This window comes from Carassius auratus, unplaced genomic scaffold, assembly GCF_003368295.1.
Source record: "Carassius auratus strain Wakin unplaced genomic scaffold, ASM336829v1 scaf_tig00028234, whole genome shotgun sequence".
Taxonomy (NCBI): domain Eukaryota; kingdom Metazoa; phylum Chordata; class Actinopteri; order Cypriniformes; family Cyprinidae; genus Carassius; species Carassius auratus.
The window spans coordinates 1-24,861 of NW_020525676.1; the positions used below are offsets into that span (position 1 = coordinate 1).

A 24,861-nucleotide genomic window follows, 5' to 3' on the forward strand; every position below is an offset into this window, starting at 1 on the left:
ACAGAGATGCAAAGACGATACAACAGAAGCATGAGCAGTAGGAATTAATGAAGAACACGAGAAGGAGTAATGGCCACACAGATCTATGCACAGTATGTGCATGTGTTGAGAGATGTCTGTCATGTACAGTCCCAGCACGGGCCCTCTGCTCATCTGTCACAACTCAAAGTATTCAGTGTCACACAGATAAATAAATGAAAAGGTCATTCTAACTGAGAAGGTCAGTGCAATTCTTTCCATGTCAGTGGTGAGGATGTACACGAGTACAGGGGGAAATAGTAGACTGTGAGAGACTCAAAATTAGGTGACAGTGTCTGTCCTTGATTGTGCTAATTGTGCAATGCTGATTACAGCAGATGATGCGACATGCATTTTTATTTAAGTACTACAATGACTTAGGCAAGCCGGAAAAAATGTATTTTCCATATTATTGTCTTGAAGGGGCCATATCACAAGGAATCCAAATTTTCTTGATTTTTAATTCGTATTATACTACAAAAACATACTGTAATGTAAATTTAAACTCCTATTTTCTACTCTGTACAAATAGAAAATTTCCTAAAACGACTCAATCCAAACACTTGCATCCTTCCTGTCTCACACAGACACAGATTAATACTTTAAATACAGTATTCAGTACACTCATATAATATCAGTTTATGCATCAAATTTGAGCAACAAAACTACTGCCCATGTCCGAGTGGACAATTCATAATGGCAGAGCACCAAAAATGGTTTAATTCAAGGGTCAGAACTGAACTGAACTAATGTTTTTGTGTAAACAAAATGAATAAAACCAATAATACATTAATAATACAAATAAAATGTATCATATTACCCCTGTCATAATGACACCAAACAATAAAATTAGGATATTTAACAATGTAGAAGACCAGTGAGTCAACCTCAGCCAGAATTATTTTGTAGCACATTAAGTAATGATAAGGTTAGAAAGGTGAGATACTCCAAGTCAGCAGTGGGAACAGTGGGACAGAGAATGTGTGAGGTAGAGATCAGATAAGTCCAAGAGGGAGTTGTAGAAACAGCTGATAAGGTCACTGCTGTAGCAGTTGACTTACTGGGCGCTGGGCAGGGGGAGAGGCCTCGGGCTGAGGAGCTGGCTCCTCGGAGGCACTGCACTGGCTCACCACTGCACTGTCAGTCTCAATGCTAGCCCCACCCACCGATACTGACACAAACAGTTAGGGGGGAAAATGTGACATTTGTTGTGGTAAGTTATACCACAAGTCTTTTTCCAGCTTGGCTCTGGTGTTATATTTATATATGAAATGATGACAATTTGCATGATAATCGTCCAAAAATAACACCAGCAGACACAAAAGAGTACACAAAACACATGCTAAAACAGAATGTGCATGCAACATAAGAGCAAAAAGCAATTACTATAAATGGTAAAATTATGTGAATTGTTTTTGTTTTATTCAAAATAAGCAATATTTTCTAAACCCTTAAGTCTCCATTACCTCTATACAAGGACATGTTATACAACTGTTTGTATTTACACAGAGTTTTAGAAAAAGCTGAAAGACTTCTCTGTCTGGGACATACAGTATTTTCACCCTGGTATAGAATGTGAGCTATTTGGGCCTTTCTGCTGTGACACAAGTGAATGCTTTCTGAGGTTTATCCCTCAGAGACCCACTGTTGGATGAACTGGAACAGTTATTTAAAACAATTAAATACTTCATAAAGAAATAAATATTAGATACAACTAGGTAAAACAGGTACATTTTGTAACCCGATTATGAAAACTGTCTAACATTTTTTTTTAATGCAGTCTGTGTTTTAAACAGTTTGATATAAATATACACACAACTATTAAAAAGTTTGGGCTTGGTAAGATTTTTTTTGAAAGAAGTTTTTCCTACTTCGCAAGGCTGCATTTAATTGATCAAAAACGAAAAGAGCAATATAGTGAAATATCATTACAATTTAAAATAACAGCTTTCTATTCATTTTTTTTTATGTATTTTGAACCTTTTTATATATGCCTATAATGGAGGGAATGTTCAGAAGCCTTCAGTGTCACATGATCCTTTCAGAAATCATTCTAATATGCATTTCTTATTATGAATGTTGAAAACAGTTGTGATGAGTAATTTTTTTGTGGAAAATGTTCAAAAGGGGCGTTTACTTTAAACATAAATATTTAATAACATTATAAAACTCTTTACTGTCACTTTTAAATCAAATTAACGCATCCTTGCTGATAAATGATTAATTTTTTAAAAACTCGGGTCTCTGAGGGTTCAGTCCCAGTTATATTGCCTGACCATTCAAACTTAGATTAGTGTAAAGTAAAGATTGATTCCTAAAGCCCTAGTGAGCCATTAAACCTCTGCTTGTGTTTCCCAGATTAAATACAGAAGTGATTTAAGTAAGGTAACATTTTATTATCTAATAGCCCTGCAAAAGATAATTGAAGAGCTCAGACTAGCTTAGAATATTTAACGAAAAGACCAATCTGACGATGAATGGTGCCAAGGATGTGTTGAACTGTTGTGGTATTATTGCTGTGCTGTAATGAATTACCACGCGACTCTGTTAGAAAACATACTGTGATGTGATACAGAGGCTCTGTCAAAAGCAGTGTTTGCTGCCTGTAAAGGTCAGTGCAGTAAAACTAATTCTGTACATTCATCATACGAACACAAAACTTTGTGATTCATCAGTGTCATGGTAACTCTGGCATCCACAGCATATCAAGATCAGTCAGTCTGACGCTGTTTTGGTGGTCTTATACTTACACTATAACTGCTGCTGTAGTGACCAGCAGTGTATCTACAGCTGATGAGCTGGAGGTCAATGCACACGCAAAGCAATTATCATTCCATGAAGGTCCTTTCACCGCACAGGAATAAATCTCACTGTCAATCATTCACTTGCCTGTATCTGTAATCTATTTATTCCCTCTGGCCCTCATTACCACTATTTCTCTTTAAGTATTGGGAAAGTGTACAATTCTTGACCCCATTTATACCTGGTAATAAGTTCTGTCCAAAGCATTTCATTAATCCTTTTACTGAAATCACATTCAGAGGTAGTCACCTCTCCCCTCCCACACACTTTTATTACATGAATAAAAGCTAAATTAAAATCTTTCATCATATACAGTGATCGTGTCTCTTCAAAAGACTTGGATTAAATTGCTATGTTAGTTAGATGCATGGATTTCATTTTCCATCTTTATGAACTTTGTAAAACCTCAATGGGCTTTCAATGGAGGGTCAGAAATCTGTCAGGTTTTCATTAAAAGTACATTCATTTGTGTTTCTGAGATGAAAACAACATGAGGGTGAGTAAATGGAACACACTCGTGGCAGTTCGTAACTTTCATATTTTGGTGAATTGGTGGCAAATTCAGATAAAATTAATACGATCTCATTCATACATTTTGTACAATCTGCTTAAGCCCTTAATGTTTAGGTTTAAGGATGAACCTTCATGCTTGCCTTTTTTTTATTATGTTACCATACAAATCATAATGTATGTTTTGATACAAAATACCAACATTGTAAAATAGTTAAATTTTACTCATGAGATGGGGTTCGTAAATTATGACAATTTTCATTTTTGGGTGAACTACCCCTTTAAGTACTTTTTGAAAAAGTGTGAGGATGTTTTCCACAATAATCCCATGAACAAACGAAGCGAGTCAAATCAAATTTAGTTTGACCATTTTTATCTTTGTACCAGCACCAATTCTCTTAGCTACAGAGGTTCATATAGTTTTGAATCAGCTTGCCAGCAGGTTGTTCAAAGGCATCTTGAAGTCGTCAAAGTTTTATGGACTTAGACAAGTGATGGGCAAACTAGATCCTGGTGGGGTGATATCTTGCAGTGTTTAGAGCTTGATTAGCTGGTTCAGGTGTGTTGAATTAGGGTTGGTCTGAACTCTGCAGGACAGTGGGCCCTCCAGGGCCACAGTTTGTGGATGCAGAGCTCATATTAATGTTTCAATGACACCATCTGATGTCAGACTACTTGGTCAAACAATGATCTTAGTGGATAATTACAATTTGCAAAAGGAATGTTTGGAAATCTAAAACTGATATTACCTAGTGACACTTAGGCAAAAGATACAAATAGTTTTGAAAGCAACATTTTGGTGAAGAATCGAAGACTTTTGCACAGAACTATAGTAACCACAAAATCAAAGACCCTGATCCTGCCCACAAAATTTGTTGTTACAGGACAGATCTAAACATCAGGTGTAAAAAGGGCCTTTAAAACAATTACTAATGGCCTTTTTAATTGATACACCAATAGACACACATTCCATTCTGTAGATCCCAGAGAACAAGAGAAAAGACATGCAGAATACATGAGGAGCTGATAGTGTACCTTTCCTACCTTTCATGTCCTCCTCTTCTGTGTGTTACAGCTCTCTGTAGACCCCTGTGACGAGAGAAAGAGACAATGTGCAAGATGGAGGGTTGATCGCAGTATGAAAGGAAAACGTATAGAAATATATAGAACAATATAATGTGCACACACTGTAAATCAGCAAATACACACATATAAAGAACCACCCGCAAGCACAGATATACCCCAGCACACCCTCACACACAAACTGAGCTCTCACAGGAACACACCAAGCCCTGCACAAACCAGCCAACCCAGCATGAGGGCAAGCCCCTTTCATTTGAGTCATATTTGTGAAGGTTTGGGAAAGTAGCTCAAATGACTGGTGCTCAGTACAGAGTTAAAAGAGGTGGCTTACCTTGATGCCATCAGCTGGATTGTGCACGACAGTGGTCTGTGGTTCCTGGGGGGAGGCAGGAGAGAGTTTACCATGCACGACTGAGGAAAAAGGGTGCAGGGACCCCAACTCCACAACTAGCATGATGAGACTGTACTACTGTCATGATTGTCATGAATGTACATCAAACACTGACATTGGGGAATTCTGCATTTGAGTTACTTCGGTTAATATGTATACAGTGGCCCAAAATGTACAAAAAGTGATATTTTGCCATTATCTGCTTGCATGTTTTTGTGTTAAACAAACAAATAAAAGAGCTTGCGTTGTATTCTTTTAACTGTTTGCTTACCAGAAATAACAGTAACAAGCTAATCAAATAATAAAAATAATAAACAAATAATCAATTAATATGAATAAGCAATGAATAAATAAACACGTCTGTGCTGTTTTTCTTAAAATAAAATGCCACTTGGCTTGGTGTTTTGTTATAATGAACATGATCAAGTAATGTCTGGCAATCAATCAATCAGAAAACGTGTGGTGTCCAGATATAGTGATTAATAAAATAATAATAATTATTATTATTTATTACACTTGTTTGTTTGTTATGTGGTTTTATTTATAATATATTTATAAATGTGTGCTATATTTTGTGCTATATTTCTTTAAAATAAATACTATTTGGTCTGTTGTTGATAAATAGTAATATCAATAACAATCCAATATCCAAATTAAAAATGTATTTATTAATGTAAATTAATGAATGAATAATCAATCAATAAATAATAAAGTTTGCCTATATTTAAAAAATTAATTCTACACGCAGTGGTATTCATATATGTTAGGTGTTAAAGGGTTAGTTCACCCAGATAGCAAAATTATGTAATTAATAACTTACCCTCATGTTGTTTCAAACCTGTAAGACCTCCGTTTATCTTTGGAACACAGTTTAAGATTTTTTAGATTTAGTCCGAGAGCTCTCAGTCCCTCCATTGAAGCTGTGTGTACGGTGTACTGTCCATGTCCAGAAAGGTAAGAAAAACATCATCAAAGTAGTCCATGTGACATTAGAGGGTCTGTTGGAATTTTTGGAAGCATCGAAAATACATTTTGGTCCAAAAATAGCAAAAACAACGACTTTATTCAGCATTGTCTTCTCTTCTGTGTCTGTTGTGAGAGAGTTCAAAACAAAGCAGTCTGGATATCCGGTTCGCGAACGAATCATTCAGTTCACCAAATCGAACTGAATCGTTTTAAACGGTTCGCATCTCTAATACACATTAATCCACAAATGACTTAAGCTGTTAACTTTTTTAATGTGGCTGATACTTCCCTCCGAGTTAAAACAAACCAATATCCCGGAGTTATCCCTGCTGTGAAGAGAGAACTGAAGATGAACACCGAGCCGAGCCAGATAACGAACAAAACATTGACTCATTCAAGGGTCAAGAACCATTTCTGTCAGACGCGTCCGATTCGTGAACCGTGGAGCTGATGATACTACGCATGTGTGATTTAGCGTGAAGCAGACCGACACACAAAGCGTCTGAACTGAACTGATTCTTTTGGTGATTGATTCTGAACTGATTCTGTGCTAGTGTTATGAGCGCGGGTAAACTGAAGGCTTGAATCAAGGGCAATCATCTCAAATGACGCCATTACGTCGAGCGCAAAAGAACTGGTGAACCGTTTTCTTCAACCTGTTTATTGAATCGAATTGTCTGAAAGAACCACTGGTGATCTGAAAACTGATGCAACCAGTTTTTGATTCGTGAACGAGTCAGTCTATTGTTTCGTTATCTGGCTCGGCTCGGTGTTCATCTTCAGTTCTCTCTTCACAACAGTTCAGTCAGTGTACTGTTTCAGTAAATGAATTACTCTGGGATATTGGTTTGTTTGAACTCAGAGGGAAGTATCAGCCACATTAAAAAAAGTTAACAGCTTAAGTCATTTGTGGATTAATGCATATTAGAGATGCGAACCATTTAAAATGATTCAGTTCGATTTGGTGAACTGAATGATTCGTTCGCGAACCGGATATCCAGACTGCTTTGTTTTGAACTCTCTCTCACAACAGACACAGAAGAGAAGACAATGCTGAATGAAGTCGTTGTTTTTGCTATTTTTGGACCAAAATGTATTTTCGATGCTTCAACAAATTCTAACTGACCCTCTGATGTCACATGGACTACTTTGATGATGTTTTTCTTACCTTTCTGGACATGGACAGTACACCGTACACACAGCTTCAGTGGAGGGACTGAGAGCTCTCGGACTAAATCTAAAATATCTTAAACTGTGTTCCAAAGATAAACTGAGGTTTTACGGGTTTGAAACAACATGAGGGTAAGTTATTAATTACATAATTTTGATATCTGGGTGAACTAACCCTTTAAGTGTCTAAATACTTTTGAGGCCACTGTACTCAACTACAATTTTTTGTAAAGAAGGACATTATACAATTGAAAGTCAGTGGATATGCAAGCAAGGACTGGGTACAGTTAACCACAGAAACACAGTGGAAGAAACAGTAGTTATTAAGCTTGACGAGACTCTCTCCAAGACCAACCCCAGTCACCAACAGCACACAGACATAACAGGAATGATTAACACTGCACAAACAGTTAGCTTTCAATGCCACAGTATGTTATTTCTCCTGAAAAACAAAGCATTGATCCCACCTTTGCACATACACACCCCACATATAAACAAACAGTCTTGCGCATTAGATTCTACTTTATTTCCACCACCACTAACACAACACCCTCTAATAAGCAACCTGTCAACGCAGACTTGAAGATGCAGTCCCTACATGCTGAAAGGCAATTACAAAATAATTCCCTCTGATGCATTTCAGACAAAACCCCTCATCGTCTGTCAGCCCGAGCGGCTTCAAGGTCTGGGGGGTGAGCAAGAAGTGCACACTGGTCAATCACAGAGTGTAGCATGAGGACAGGGACACTGTAGTGCCCAAAAGTCTGAAAGAAACTGACTAACAAGATAACATGAATATGGAGTGTAGGACAAAACCAAATACTGAGATGAACTAAATTTAATATTTAAATAATATTCAATAAAAAATTACATATATATACATATATATATATATATATATATATATATATATATATATATATATATATATATATATATATATATATATATATATATATATATATATATATATAAAAATCCATATATATATTTGGTTTATTATGATCCGACAATATTTGGCTAAGATACAACTAATGAAAATTCTTAGCAATACATGTTACTATTCAAAAATTTAGTTTGGATATATTTACAGTAGGTAATTTACTAAATATCTTCATGGAACATGGTCTTTATTTAATATCCTAATGATTTTTGGCATAAAAGAAAACAAATCGATAAATTTGACTCATACAATGTTTTTTGGATATTGCTAAAAATATACCCCAGCGACTTAAGTTTTGTGGTCCAGCGTCACATATATCAATTAAATATTTGGTATTTAAATAGTTTTTATTCAGTTTTACACTGATGATATATAATTATCTCAGACTTTTAGATGTCTCATGTCCTGTGAAGGCTATAAACTTGGCCGTACCAGTAAGAGCCATTCGTCAGTCAAAGTAGCAATTAACCATAATGCAAAGTTAGGGATTGCATCTTCAGAACAAACAGAACAGCATTGTTTCCCGACATAAAATGATCCTGTTTTACCCTTGGACACTCGATTGAGATTAAGAGAAGGTGCAACTAGGGTTTATTTACATTTCACTAGCCTAAAAAGGTGTTATCTCACTTTAATATGAGGAGAGCAAGTACAGGGTTTGTCTGTTAAACTGTCAAACTTCTCCTGCGAGTTTGTTTGGGTAAAATAGGAAGCCAGAGAGAAATCCACAGGCACAAACCAGATGTTTTAGTTCAGCTCATCAAAAACCATGAGCAACGTCACACATCTTCATCTGAGTGGATTGAGCGATGGGTGGTGGAAGTCAAAACAACAGGTATGGGACGAACTGATAAAGCCTTTTACTAAACATAGACTTAAGGACTAAGAAAAGGAAAGACTATGAGTGAAGGAAATAAAAAGTTAAGATGAGGTACCATTGGTGCAGTGGATGATATGCTGCTGTCTTTGGTGCTGCTGCTTACTACACTGTTTTTGCTGTTGTTTGTCTGTGGCTGGGGCAAAAAAATAAAAAACAAAAACAAAACAATGACAACACAAAATGACTTTTGTTCAGTGCCATTCAAGAACCGACAGCCTCAGCTCGTACTTGACGCCTCGAGCCGCAGTACAGCACGTAAGAGGACCTGTATGGGTAAATCTGCTTAGAAGTAAGAGATGTAACACTCTTGAGCACCTTTAATATTACACTTTGATGAAAAATGCAGTTTTAGCTGTACTTGACTTAATGAGAGACGCTCCACTGTGGTCTTGTTTTTATGAGAGATTATATGCAGATTATACGGAATTACAGATTTAAACTACTGATGGCAGATAATAGTACAAAATGAAAGCAATTCTCATGCATCTGTAAATCACATTACAGTTCTTGACAAAAACATGGATGCTGTACAAAAGCCAGTAAACTTCCTTTACAGGATTATGTCCTTTATTGCTATACTATAAAATTGGCCAGTGGACTTGTAATGGTTCAATAAAATATTATCTTTAATTTTTTTTATTATTTAATAATAATAATAATAATAATAATAAAGTAATTTCACTAAATGTGTATGTAAGCATCTTTCAAACATCTATGTGGAGAGAATTTGTAACGGTGTAGATAAATGTGTAAATATATCTATATATATTAGAATATATCCATGAAGATGGATAAAACAGCTCCTCCAGTGCCAAAAAATAAAATAAAAAACAGAATCAAATCAGAATCAAAGAAATGTTTCAAGGCTACAGATAAAGTGTTTGGTATTTACATTTTTTTTTTAAATATATTCTTTTGTTGGCAATGTTACTGTCATGGAGCCACAAGACCCTGATAGTCCACTGGTGCATGCAGTGAAAAGCTTCGGCGAGAAGAGTTTACGCTCAGACCTCTGACTCTGTGAATCAATGCAGGGTACAGCTCATGATTAAAAAAAAGAACAAAGTCTGACTATAGGAAAGAAAGAAAAGAGGCAACGGTAAAACAAGAGACGATTCTTGAGAAGAAGGTTCAAGAATCCTTACAGAAAGATTCAACAGGTTAGCAAACACTGATCAAACAGACTAAAGCCAAACAGCAGCCAAGAGCAGTAAAAGAGCCATAAAGAAAAGGAAACTGCTTTCTTTATTCAGACTTCATTGGATGACCTACAAACTAGCTGCCACTTTATCACCCCATTTCTGAAAAAAATATGTCTATTTTCTATCGATTTAAAACATTTAGATGTTAACAAAGAATTTTAAATATTAACATAAAACAATTTTTATTTATTTAATATATATAATATATATGATATAAGCTTTAAAAAAATCTATAATTTATATAAGATTTTAACGATGATCAATTCTTCCAAAAGTCTAACTGGAATCACTAACTGGACTTGGTGACCTTTAAGTTTATTATTTGTTTTCAAGACCACAAATAGTAAATTGGTTATTGGCTGCTTGATTATACGGACCATGAATGCCGAGAGGGGAGTAAAACTGAGGTCAGGGTGTGCTTATGTCCAGACCTGATGGAGAAACTCAAGACATGACAAATGGCAATTTTATGCACAAACGTCTCAATGATGTTTGTTAGATAATAAAAATGTAGAACTGAGCTTCTCCTGTGATGACACTAAAACAGAACCATGCCATGTCCAACTCACAGACATCAACTGCTGCTGCTCTAATTTACTTTGTGGCCTAATTAAAATTAATTAAACATAATTATAATTAAATTAAACCATCACAATAAAAAATAATATATATATATATATTTTTTTTTATCGTAACAAGGGGCTTATCACTTGTTAGGACAAACCTGATGTCACAGTCACTGCAGCTATTACCATGGCAACAGAAATCGCCTGACGCACTATGGACTGTGGGAAAAAAAGGGGAGATCCAGAAGAGAAAGGCTTGTTTGTCTGTGTCTTTAGACAGTCTCTTCCAATTCCCATTTAAATTCTCTCTTTCCTGTCGAAGAGCACCAAGTAAGAGTCCTTTGTCCACTCTGCGCAAACTTCATCCCTGGTTAAAATTGGATACAGTGGCTACATGCTACCGATTCTAAAAGGCCCATGAAACTGAAGCGAGTCGAGCTGGAGGAAGCTCACAGGATGTAGACTTGCAGAAGACAGACCAAACTTAGGTCAAGGAGAAACCCTGGTCTGGCAAACCAAGAAAGCACTGATGCAATGGGGATGAGGAATGAGTTTCAATATAAATGTATGTAATAAAACAGAGTTGAATGGGTGAACATGACTCTGTTAATGTTTGATGATCCTATGATGAGACAAAAAACACAAATAAAAGACCCAAACAAACTCTCGAGCATCTCAACCAAGAAAAAAAAAAAGAGCCAGAGAGTGAGAAATTGTTGAGCGAGAGTCAGAAAAAGGGGAGAGACACGGAACAGATCTCACCATCAAATAAACACTGGAGCTCGACTTCCTTTTCTGAACAGGGTGAAACAGAGGAGGGCAAAAGAGGGAAGCATAGAAACAGGCCAGTGAACACAGAAAAAAATTAAAGCTTCTAGTTAGATCCCACAGAGAGAAGAAAAACAACCACAAGAAGTTGCAAAGCCATGTGTGATGTGACAGAGGTGTTTAGTAGCAACAGTTGAAAATGTTAAACTGATGAAATCTGAAATTATTAATATTAATAAGACTTCTTTCATTTGAAGTATTTGCTTCTCGGTAGCTTGGTGTAAGGCCGACGATTCACTGCATGCACAGAGACGGCACAGGGCTGAGTAAGTCTCTCTGCTTCAACAGATTTTGCCATGACTCAGGACTAACAAATGTGCAAATACCATGAATAGTCTAAATATGCTGCATGGTTTTTGCTTAGGCCTCCTTGGGGGGATATTATTCAAGATCACCTTGAAGTATATCAGCCTAAAAAAACGTAAGCAGCTAATCATTTTAAATTAGAAACAGTGAGTGTTTAATCATTTTGGCTTAAAAATTGGAGTAGAATTCTGCATTTCTTTGTTACAAAACATAATATTTTATGATTCCAAAGCTGATTCAAAAACTTGAGTAATGAGAACAATTTTTTTAATGTGTGTGGGGCTTACCTTCACACCATCAGACTTCTTGTTCAGTAAACTTTTACATGCTGAAAGATGAGAGGAGAGAAAACAGAAACAAAAAAACAAAAAAAAAAAACATTAGAAATGCTCAAATATTTGATGAACTGAATAGTTACTGAAAAAGGAATGTTGCTCATTTAGTGTAATGGTATTGCTAACTAAAAATATGTATAATTGTTTTAAATAGCTGAAATAAAATGAAATGTTTCCTAGGCATTAACTGAAATAAACTACATAAATTAAATTTCCATCTTCAATCTATCGATTTAAATTAAACAAAACTAAGAAAAAATGATGAAAACACAAAACGAAATTACTAAAACTTAAACGAAAAAATAATCCAAAATATGAATAAATACTATAATAGTAAAATAACACTGGTTGAAACGAGTCACAGGACCAGAATAACCATCCATAGGGCAGTGAAATGCAGCATAAGCAGAGGCCAGAGCACCATGACCTGACAAGAAGATTGTCTCCACAAAGAAATGTGAAAGATCAGACTGATATGAAACATTTTATGAACACATCTCATTCTGTGTTCTCATAAACAGAAACATGGTTTTTGAAAAACGAAGGTGATCTAATGAGACCCAATGCCAACACATATGCACAAAAAAAAAAAACATACAAGGACACAAGCAGACTTTTTAAGCATCATCCCTAAATTCTCTTACCTTTTAAAGTAGAGAGAGGTAGGAAAGAATGCAAAGGGAAAAAGTAAGATAAATCAATCAACAGATTATTAAAACAGATTAAAAGAAAAATAGCAGTGGCAAACAAAAGAATCAAGCGAATCAAAGTAAAACTAGAGGATTTTCTGTTCATGCTGGGTCCATGCTGTGCAGAGGCATCTCCTGTTTGGCCTGCTGTCATCACTGAAGGCATTTCTCCTGCATAAGACTCCATGCAGATCTGACAAACCAATGCCAATGTCTGTTTCAATTCACTCTAGCACATTAGAGCTGAACTGCTGATTCATTAGAGGACCGAGTGGGTGGACGATAAGTCCTTTTTTCTGACCTGTTTAACTGTTAATTAAACTGGTCTTGTAATTAAAATTGTATAATGGGGTCAACTGAGTTTGTGTGCTGCACTTGTTGATAGCACGGAATGGATCAAAAACTACTTAGCATGAGTTAAAGAGATCAGTGGTGGACTGATAAGAGGTTTTTTTAGATAGTCAATGCAATTTCCAATAGAATGCTTGGTGGCTCATGGACAAAGTACTGTTCAAAATTTGTGGTAAGTAAGATTACTTTTTTTTTTTTTAGCAAGAGTGCATTGAATTGATCAAAAACGACAATAAATCCTTTTACACTGCTAAATACTTCTATTTCAAATAACAGTTGTTTCTCAGCATACTAGAATGATTTTGAAGCAATGACTGCTGAAAGTACAGCTTTGCCATTTCAGGAATAAATTACGTTTAAAAATGTTAACATAGAAAGTTCATGGTAAATGGTAATAATATTTAACTAAATTTTTGTTTAACTGTATTTTTGAACAAAGAAATGCAGTCTTGGTGAACACAAGAGACTTCTTAAAATCTTACGATGACATGACATTCACAAATTTGCTAAAATTAAAGGAACTCATAAGTGGGAATACTCTTTGGACGATGCTCTCAAAATAACCAGATAGCAGTTAATTAAATGGCCTGGCTGATATTACAGTCTATCACATCGTCAACAACTGCCTCTGATTATTAAATCATATGTACTTCTGAGGCTTAAATAAACCGTTGCAACTATTAAGTATCAGTGTTGTAAAGCAACAGAAGCACTTGGCAGAGCATTCACAAGACGAATAAGATGCATGAGAAAAGAGGCAAAAAAACTAAGCAATAAACAAAGACAAAAGGACATGTGGTTTCTTTTCCTTCGGGGGCTCCATGCACAAAGACACCTGAACACATGCTGAAAGGTACTTCTGAGGGACGCCACAGCGATCCCCACTGTGAAGACTTCATTAGAGTGGTTCTTCTCAACAAGTCTTCCCTAAAGAGCATGCTAATACATACATGATGTAGATATTCATTCTTACAACAGGCAAATGCATGCCAGAATCCACCCACAAATTCAGTGCATCTGGTTGAACAAAAGCCGACCTGACTTTGGACTGAGGTATACAAGGAGAACGAGCCACCTTAAGAAACCATCAACATCAAACAAGGCAACTTTATCTGTTATGCAACTCTTAAGTATAACACCGTTCCTTAAGGTGACTCTGGCTGAAATACCTCCACCGGAGCATCCCTGGACCATCACCAAGAGCACAAACCCATAATGCATTATGTTTCCACCACTTGGAAGGCATAATACTCTTCTTACCATCCCAACCTGCTGACAATGACACAAAACATCTTCTGACAAGTTCACAGCATTTTCGTAAAGACATTCAGTGCAGGCTGAAGGCAAAGGTCGCCTTTGACAGGAAAGGGATCTTTCATCCTAGACTTTGGTCAAAAGTCATGAAACACAAAGGGATACAAATGTGTCTCAGGGATGGGAGGGACTTAATTTCAATTTGAGCTTGTTTTATATTTGTCAATTCACTTAAATTTCACTCAAGACTTCCACTTGAGTTAAAAATATTCTAAATTCAGTCAACGAACCCAAACCCTGGAGTGTATGCTATGTATTTAGTAGCTTCTCAGAAGAGTTTCAGTGCCCGTGTGTTGGCAAGGGTATAGCAGGCTCCCCTTGGTCACATGCTGAGGCTGAAAGTGGGCAACGGCCCCCTAGCTCCCATCTCACATACCTTCCTGTGCCAGTGCAGCTGTGCTGGTGGTGGGGGCGGCGGGACTGGTGTGCTGCCGACCCATTACTGGACAAAAGAGCATGTCGTTTTGGAGAGGCTTACTCAAGGCAGAAGCACAGCCTTTCCGGTATCACAAGGACAACTTACCTAATTTGTATCCTAACAAAGCAACCTAAAGCAAAGCCCAGATGCGTCTATGCAGTCTGGAAAGTGGGGCCAGATTACAAAATCAAAAGTTTCAAAAGAACTACATAAACGTAACATACTGAACCCTCAAATTCATGAGCACAAGTCTCACTCATACATACTCGTATAAGCTAATGAGACATTCACCTGAGAAGTTCCTGGACACCAGCATGGTGGTCAAAATGGCCCCCTGCAGGAAACACAAAAACTATGTTAGTATCTTATCTAGAATTGGAATCAAAATGAACATGGCTAAGGAAAAAGTTTTCAAACATTCATACATTTGGATGAAGTATTAATAATGGGTAATACTAAACAATTGGGTTGAGTTTGTTACTATTAGTTAATACATTTGGTGTCATTTTAAGCATTTAGTAATTTAGGTTAATGTTCATGTATGTATTTACAATTTTACTTTGTTTGCATTATACATTAATCTATATTAATAAATGCTGCAAAGTACTGTAATTCGTTTATTTATGCTAGCAAAAACAAACTAATGTTAAAATATTGAACCTTATTGTGCTGGAAATAAATGAATCAGACCTTTAGTTTTCTGCGGGCATTGAACTTGCGCAGACACTCAACGGTTTCTTGACGATGAATCATGGAGGCAACAGTGGAGCGTTGCTAAGTGGGAAAGAGACATCAATCCTTAGGACAGATCCTTATTTTCTATACTTCATGACAGATTGTTTATAACACAAATTGTATGTAAAGTCTAATTTGATGTTTTTCATCAACCAAACAGGCTAGCACATGTCTACTTCATTGCAGACTGGAGTCTAAGCTGTATGACATTATACCAGTGGTTGGATGTAACTGTGTAAAGCTGGGTAACAACAATATAAACCAGCCTTGCTTGATTCAACCAAAAGTGCTGGGGGTTTAAGTCCACTTACACAGACCCACGGATGTTTGAGTGCTTGGTCAGCCGTGATCCTCTTCGCTGGGTTGATGGTCAACATCTGGTTGATGAGGTTTTTGGCCTCTGCGGTAACAGTGTCCCACTCTGGAGAGGGAAACTAAGACATGAAAAGACAAGAGAAAGAGAAGATGACTGATTTTTCTTGATATACAGTGAGGTTTACAGTGAAACGCTGTGGTTTGTTTCATTTAAACCTGGAAGTTAAAAGAAAGATTTTGAAACAATTATAACAAAATTGTTATGATGAAAAATTACATTCGTGAACAAACTAAGGCACAATGACATTTTTTACATTTAAACAAATTTTCTGTATAGTTACTTTAAAAGGATATGTATTTTGAAAAGCTTTACAGTAATAAATATGAGTTTAATACCGTATTTTCCGCACTATAAGTCGCACTTTTTTCATAGTTTGGCTAGTCCTGCGTCTTATAGTCAGGTGCGACTTATCAAAATTAATTTGACATGAACCAAGAGAAATGAACCAAGAGAAATGAACCAAGATAAAACACTACCGTCTACAGCCGTGAGAGGGCGCTCTATGCTGCTCAGTGCTCCTGTAGTCTACACTGAGAACATAGAGTGCCCTCCCGCGGCTGTAGACGGTAATGTTTTCTCCTGGTTCTTGGTTCTAAATAAATGCGACTTATAGTCCAGTGCGACTTAATATGTTTTTTCCTCATCATGACACATTTTTGGACTGATGCGACTTATACTTAGGTGCGACTTATAGTCCAAAAATACGGTAGTTCTAGGTCACTAATTATTGATGTGTACAAACAATGTTCTTCGAGTGAGGCTCAACATTGACATGATCATCAGGGTTTACACAAACTTGAGTTCATGAAGTTCCACTTGAAAACAAAAGGAGGACAAACCAGGTACTAAGATATTATGAATGTTACATCAACTTTATGCTGATGCTGATAATATAAACTAATGAAAATGTGTATTACATTAGGAAATAATGAAAAATAGAAACATTTTCACTAGTCTCAGACTTCTGTATGAAACAGAGGGCTTAAATGTACACAGACATGGACAAACACACAAATCAATGGCTTCCATGGACTGTAATGGATTTTAATAAGATTAAAGCAGAGCAGCTAAAGCGATGGATGGAAAAGTGGTGTCTTCCACCTGAATGGCTGAAAATGCTGAAACCAAACCTGACCTTCGTAATCACATCTTTCCCACACCACAGCACTCCATCAAATGGACAACGGCACTATACAACAAACACGGCAATGCTACACACCAATGCACTTAGAGAGCTTTTGTGGACTAAAAGGGATGGTGAAAGCACAAATGAAATCAAATTAGGGTGAATCCATATACTTTGATCATGTTGGATTGTTTGCAAACTGCAGCTTTGAGCTACAGATGGTCACTGCGCTGACAGACAAAAATATGACACAATGCCATCTGCAAGATTGTTGTAATCTCATATAAGCTATATAGAATAGTGTTAATAGGAAATATCCCAATCTAAACTGTTTTTCTTCTGGGGTTTGGAGTGGTGATGATAATGATGAAGACTCCTGTGTGTTCCTGTGCTGAGCTCTAGAGGAGGGGGCTGCCATCATTTATTATTGAGTAACTCTGCTCTCTATCCCAACCAATTAAATATTTACAACGGCTTCAATCTGGGTTTGCCACTTTGGGTCGATGTTGTGGCACTAAAATCTCTGTATGGGGCCATGAGAGCATCTTTGTCAACATGTTGATGGGCAGTAAAAGACAGGTTTATTAAAAGGGCGTTCAATTTCTGTTCCTGGTTGAGATGAGCATAGCTTAAAGTGGGTTACAAGCAAATAACCCACTGTAAAAAGACCTTTTGTTCAACCAACCTGTTTTGTAAGCACCTACTTTAATTACATCAGATATGTGAGCAGTGCAGGGCTGGAATTTCGGCGTGGGATTGCCCGTCTTGATGAGTATTCACGTAAACAGTCAATTTATACTAAACATTATCAGTATATAGGCTATTAAGTGAATGTAAACAGTAGGGATGTGCAACAGTGATCAAGTACCGCGACAGCGATGATCGATCACGTAAACGATGATCGAAATTATTATATATTTTTTTTTTATTGGTTACTGATCTCTGATTGGTTAGCTTCCCACTTGATGCCTCAAAAGACGTTAAGACGACAGATAATCATGGCCTCAAAATCACGTAGTAATGGCTGGCTTCCCTTTGAGAAGAACGATGAAAATACAGTTCAGAGTAGGCCTAAGCTTTGCAGCGCCAAGCTGTCACACAAATCTACAACAAATACAATGAGCTATCATCTAAAATGTGTACATAAAATATCTGCCGATAACAGAGCGGCAATTCAGACGAGCACTGGAACACTTGCCGTAAGACCTAAATGCAACGGAGGCAGAAGTTACCGAGAAGACGACAAAGCTGTTCGCTGAAATGGTGGTGAAAGATTTGCTGCCCATTAGTTTCAGGGACAGAGAAGGTTTACTTGTCCAGTAGTACCTGGCTGTTCCTGCAAAATCTGTTCCAGTGGGGCGAATTTATTCCACTAAATGTGAACAGGCTGCGCACTCGGCTCTCATCTGAGCACGTAGACTGCATTATGTTTTTGAATAGACATTTGAATGTTTCACCGGTCGTGGTAAATATAATATCCATTTTTTATATAATTATTATTTTAGTTTTGAGTTTTAACCATAGTTAAAATATCTAGGCTATGTGTTCTCTGTTTTAAACCTTATAGTTGTTTGGTTAAACTTGGTGAACTTTATCTTTTAAAAACTACGTTTCACCGCTGGATCAAAATATGCTGCTAAAGTTATACTGGAAGACAATGTTTTGTTAAAAAAAAATTGCAGTTGAATAAAGTAGCAAAAAAAGAAAAGTATCTTTGTGTGTTAATTTTTAAAATCACAGACAAATAATGAAAAGGTCTTTATAAAATAAAAATGGACTGGATATATTTGTAGCCTAATTACATTAAACATATTCGTAGAGATTACGAAAATAAAAATTATTTGTCATAATTTTTATCTGAAATATATTTTAAATCTTATTCAATTATTTAGCAATACTCAGTGATTTCCATGCTGTTAAATAATATTTTGGTTGATCAGAAAGTGCAAATTGAATACAAAATATAAATTAAATATTATAATAGGCTACATAAAAAATAACGATAGTGACACTAATGTGAATTCATTGTACTTTCGTGTAGTGATCGACCGATGTATCTGTTTACCGATATTTTTCCCGATATTTAAGCATTTTTCCATAATCGGGTATCGGTTTTGTAATATCGGATTCGCCGATTTGCGGCGCCATCTTGTGGCCGTTTTGAGATTTCCGCCATTGCAGCCCGGGTGTCTGAGGAGATCAGTCAACAACAACTCTCAGTGCACAGGTAAATATATGTTCTACTTGGTTTGCTTTAATTAATCAACTTTATTTAACATAACAGACATGCACAAATGAGATCTGAGACATAAATTCCTAATATAGCTAATTTATGCAGCTTGTTTCTAAACAATTGAGACGAACTCATTGAGTCACGTAGTGTAATTCATCATGTCCTGCCCCAATAAAGACGTATCTTTACATGAATTAAATAAAACAGACATGAATGAGTGCATGTTGAAAATAAAAGCGTTGAATTTAATTCTCTATCTGTTGTATATGCTCACCATTAGTCTAGAAGAGAAAGTTCGTTCATATTGCTTAGCAACTGACGGATGATCTGGAGGCTTAAGCACGGCGACTGAATGAAACTTTTGACAAGATTATCTTGTTTAAACACCCTAGATTATATTATCATTTACTACATAACAATTATTTAGCTAATACACATATAAATATAGCCTACCGCTTTGTGGAAATTAATTATTTATTATCTCCATGCGCGATCGCGGTTGATTAAGTTATAGTCAAACAGCACAGTTGGCATTTCATGATTTAACGTTAGATTAAATTTAGATTATAAAATGCCAACTGACAAGTGCTGTTTAACTTTATATAGTCTCGGGAAAAAAAGTTCGTTCATATTGCTCAGCACCTGACTGGGTTGATGATCAGGAAGCCTCAAGCAATGCCACTGAATGAAACTTTTGACAAGATTATCTTGTTTAAACACCCTAGATTATATTATCATTTACTACATAACAATTATTTCGCTAATACACATATAGGCTACATATACCGCTTTGTGGAAATTATTTATTATCTCCATGCGCGATCGCGGTTGATTAAATTATAGTCAAACAGCACTTTGTCAGTTGGCATTTCATGATCTAACGTTAGATTGAATCTAGATTATAAAATGCCAACTGACAAGTGCTGTTTAACTTTATATAGTCTCGGGAAAAAAAGTTCGTTAATATTGCTCAGCACCTGACTGGGTTGATGATCAGGAAGCCTCAAGCACGGCCACTGCATAACATTTTTGAAGGAAGCAGGCTTACAGGGCAGAATGCTGAAAGACTCTGTTTTCTACACTAAAACCTAGTTCTGCTTAGCTGGGAGTAAATAGCTATGCACTCCTAAATAGCCCTCCCGCCCCCACCAATATGTTAGAATCATTTTTGTGCTTTATTTTTTTTACCTGTTTTTATTTTTTTACCTCATCAAAGCTTTTATTTTAAAACAAAGACACTTAGTAACAGTGCGCTTAAATTTTTTGGACTCAGACCCCTCTATTTATTTGTGTATGAATATAATGTTGTTTTTTTTTTTGTATGCAAGGGGGGAGTGATTGTTATAAATAAAATGTTTTTTTCAGCTCATTTGTGTTGTAATAATTGTCAGAAACAGAAGTATAACAGTAAATAAATATCGGTTCTGCATATCGGTTATCGGGTACATAAACATACAAATAATCGGTATCGGTATCGGTTATAAAAAACCAATATCGGTCGATCACTACTTTCGTGTTTGTAAAGCGCAATCCGAGTTACACTTTCGGTCAAGTTCACATATGCATCGGCAAATTTTTTTCAGATAAAAGTTGCAAGAGCTAGTCTACGTCTGATTAATTAACATTAACAATTATGCTGAAATCGCTGCATACCAGCGATTTGTTTCATGCTCATATAAGCAATGTCCGATAATGATATTGCTCTTAAATGTTTTATTTTTCTATTATTATTGTTATTATTTTATTATTGATGTTATAATAATGCAGCCAAGCTTTTTTTTCCGTCATATTTGTGGGCATAATTCAATTCCTATGGCTTCGAAAACGCGCAGGTGGTTTATGAAAAAAAAAAACTTAACTTAAAAATAAAACTTAATTACAACTATTACACTTAATAACGTAGATGAAAATATAGCACAAATCTACATCTAATACATTTATAATGAGAACTTCTAAAATCTTTCATGAAAACGCATCAGCGGGAGCTCGCGCGCGCTCTCTCTCTCTCTCTGTCTGTCTGTCTAATGCATAACTTAGCATTCTATTGTGCTGATACAAGTTGTAATGTTACGTCTGATATGTATCTCAGTTATCTGATTTATCATAGGATGTGTCATAGACTTAGCATCCGTTTATAGGTATATATATATAGGTATACTCTTCACCTCAGGCAGATATTTATTGCTCCTTTATTAATAACAGCTTGATCATAATCATCTAACCTGTCCTAATCATGTTCATGTGTTCATGTTTTCATAGACAGATTTTCATGTCAGATTTTTATTTTTTTTATTTTTTTATTTTCATAACAATCTTCAGATTTTTTTTTCATTATATACATTATGCCCATCGAAACCTATCGATGATCGAAATGAGAAATTTCCCCAAATGCCCATCCCTAGTAAACAGCAGTGTTGGGGAAAGTTGCTTTTTAAAAGAAATGCATTAAAATAGTGTTACTCTCTAAAAAAAAAGTAATTAAGTTTCTTAGTTACTTTTTTATGTAATGTTAAACGTTACTTTTGCACTACTTTTTAAATTTGAGCAGGGCTTGATTTTTTTATATAAGAAGTTCTATATAAGAAGTTCTATTTATTGCCAATTTAAAAGCCCTTTCACACCAAAAAGTGCAATGAATAAAGAAAAGGAAAAGTAAATTCATGTCTGTACAGAAGAACACAGGATAAGAAGGTTCAACACTCTTCAGCAATAAAAAAACTAAAAAAAAGAAATCTATGAAGCACGATTGATAGTTTATCTAAAGTCAATTTTGCTTGTTAGTATGGTTGAACTGGAATAAAGGTCAGCAGCAAAGACATATGTTAATAAAATGGGAATAGATACATTTGTGTTTTCATATATCTAATCATTGCAGGTTAGCGTCATATTCACATTTTCATTAATTTTGATGAATACTAAATCAGTTTTTTTTTTTTTTTTTTTTTTTTCGAGTGGGATGAATTAATGCACATTCATATTTAGTGTAGAACTACATGTTCACAAAGCGCACACAATGCCTCTGCACTTCCGATTTCTCCTATTATGGGGACAGGAGACTTGTCAGTCAATAAATGGGAAAACAGAGTTTCTGGTGTTACTTTTTTGAAAAAGTATCTCAGATATTCTCTTGTAAATTAAAAAGTAATGCGTTACTTTACTAGTTACTTGAAAAAGTAATCTGATTACATAACTCACGTTACTTGTAATGCATTACCCCCAACATTGGTAAACAGTTGAGAAACAGAACTTAAGTGTAACAGTTAGATCAATGCATGGGGTCTTAAAGAGACAGCAAACTAAATAAACCTATTGCTGTCTGTCATTAATATTTAGTTATACATTGAAGACTACACAGTGTTATTATAAAGTTAAATCGAATTATTAGTTTCTGTGGTATTTCTGTACCTGAATATTACTTTTATACCTACCTAAAAAAAAACCAGTTCATTTTAGTCTTGTTATTGTACTTTGTATTTTACTTTAGTTTGTGCCATTGCTTGTCGTTTATTTATTTTTATTTTATAACTGACCGTTCACTTGTCTTTTATAGTTATATATAAATTCAAGTCAGAGTTTTAAATCATTTATTTTTGAGTATATAGCTCACAATATAAATATGAATCAACAACATTATAAATTGTGCAACACAAATACACTGGGTGACGAAACATTTAGGTTGGATGATTGTAGTTTTTTGGATTTTAAAAAGACATGTGATGTGTTCCCTTCACACATGTACACTACCAATCAAATGTGTTAGATGAGTGGGATCTTTTTTAAAGATATGAATACTTTTATCATTATTATTATAACAAAAGATTTCGAAACAACAACTCCAAACTTTTAAATAGTAATGTGGATATGAACAAATATTCAGGTCTGATTAGATCTAAAAGATACATGAGACTATAAAGCAGTAAGAGCTCATTAAGGCAAACAGTGAGTGTGATTACTCACGTCATAGGCTCCAGCCTTGATCTGTTGATACAGTTTGTGCTGATCCTCGTCCCAGAAGGGAGGGTAACCCACCAGCAGGATATACAAGATCACACCTGCCCAAGACACATAAATTGGTAACTTCATACCAGCACTAGTCTACTGTTCTTCCAAAATAATGAGAATGAATTACATATTTTTTACACAGACTATTCACAAAATTGGACAAATACTCAACAATACAAGACATTGGAACAAAGAAAGTTTTGGAATAATTTTAATGTGAACACTCTAAATAAAACTTGTGAAAGTCTTACCACAAGCCCAGATATCCACTGGTTTGCCATAGGGATCCTTTCTTAGGACTTCAGGGGAGAGGTATCCAGGGGTGCCTGCAAAACCTGTAAATGAACAGATTTCAAATCAAAAGATTTTCAACAACAACATTTTACTTAAAATGAACATAAAATGAACATAAAATATAAACGTAACTTTCTTATAAGGCTGTGAAATGTGAAAAGCATGTAAAAAAATCCCTATGATGTTGGTAATTTGACTCAAAAAGGACAGTAAACATTGAGAAAACTACTCCATATTTTCCAAAAGAGCACAGAGTAAAAACACAAGCTGGCTACTCTCCAGAGCTCTCTAGTCCTAACAAGAGTCACAGATGTCATTGAGAGCAAACAGAGCATTAGGAAAAATCATTGCTAGTTGGAAGTCAGCTTTCAGAATTACGAGTACCAGCAGCATTTAGGAGTGGATAAATTTTCATGGCTGTGAATATGTTTGAGAAACCAGAGAAATTAATTTGGTCTGTTGAATTTTATTCGGTCTTGCAACAGGATGATCTAGAATGGCTTCAAGTCAAATCCCTTTAAGACATGGGGCTACCAATGAGTTGAAGGAAAAGCAAAGGAGTCTTACCGAACCAGGCTTGCTGATCTCCCTGCACCTCGATGGCAAGGCCAAAATCAGCCAACTTCACTGCTGCCCCTTCATCTTACTGGCTAACAGCAGGTTCTCTGGCTACAGGAGTACGCACGACAGAGAAAAGAGCAGGAGAGAATAAAGTAGGAATAGTGAGAAATAAAGTGAGGGAGGAGACAAGAACAAAAAAGGGCACATCAGAATTGAAATCTCCAATACTGTGATTTTAACATTAAAACAAAGCTGCAGTGTGCCATTTCTGTCTGTTGTGAGTGTTTGTAGAGTGCAAAATAGGTCCACTGACTATTGTCAGTAATGTGGTGATCTACACCTCATACAGTCAATTTAATACAGTCAAGCAGCTTTCTTTTGCAAAATCTTTTTGGAGGAATTTTTCACACTCAAAAAAAAAATCAAGATTTTACTATAAATGTGACCAAACCTTTGTTATTTTATACCATTTCATCTAAATCAAATAAAAATAACACTAAAAACCTAACATAAATTGTTCTGAATGCTTCAAGTATATTTAGAAATCACTAAATTATAGTGTACAGTATGAAAATATAGTGATGGCATTGTTCAAATAATACTTAATTGACCGTCATCAATCCGTAGCAGTGAATGAAGAGGTATCATATTGTTTACAAGTGCAGTATGGAATACCACAAGGCTCAGTACTAGGACCATTTCTTTTATCATTTTACATGCTACACTTGGGAGATATCATCAGGAAAAAATGCTGTTAGCTTT

The 24,861-nt window shown here is 35.7% G+C and overlaps 1 pseudogene; it reads right to left on the bottom strand.

The window, feature by feature from the left end:
* Positions 1 to 1,079: 1,079 nt before the first annotated feature.
* Positions 1,080 to 24,861, bottom strand: part of LOC113079485 (calcium/calmodulin-dependent protein kinase type II subunit gamma-like) — a 29,644-nt pseudogene continuing 5,862 nt past the window's right edge.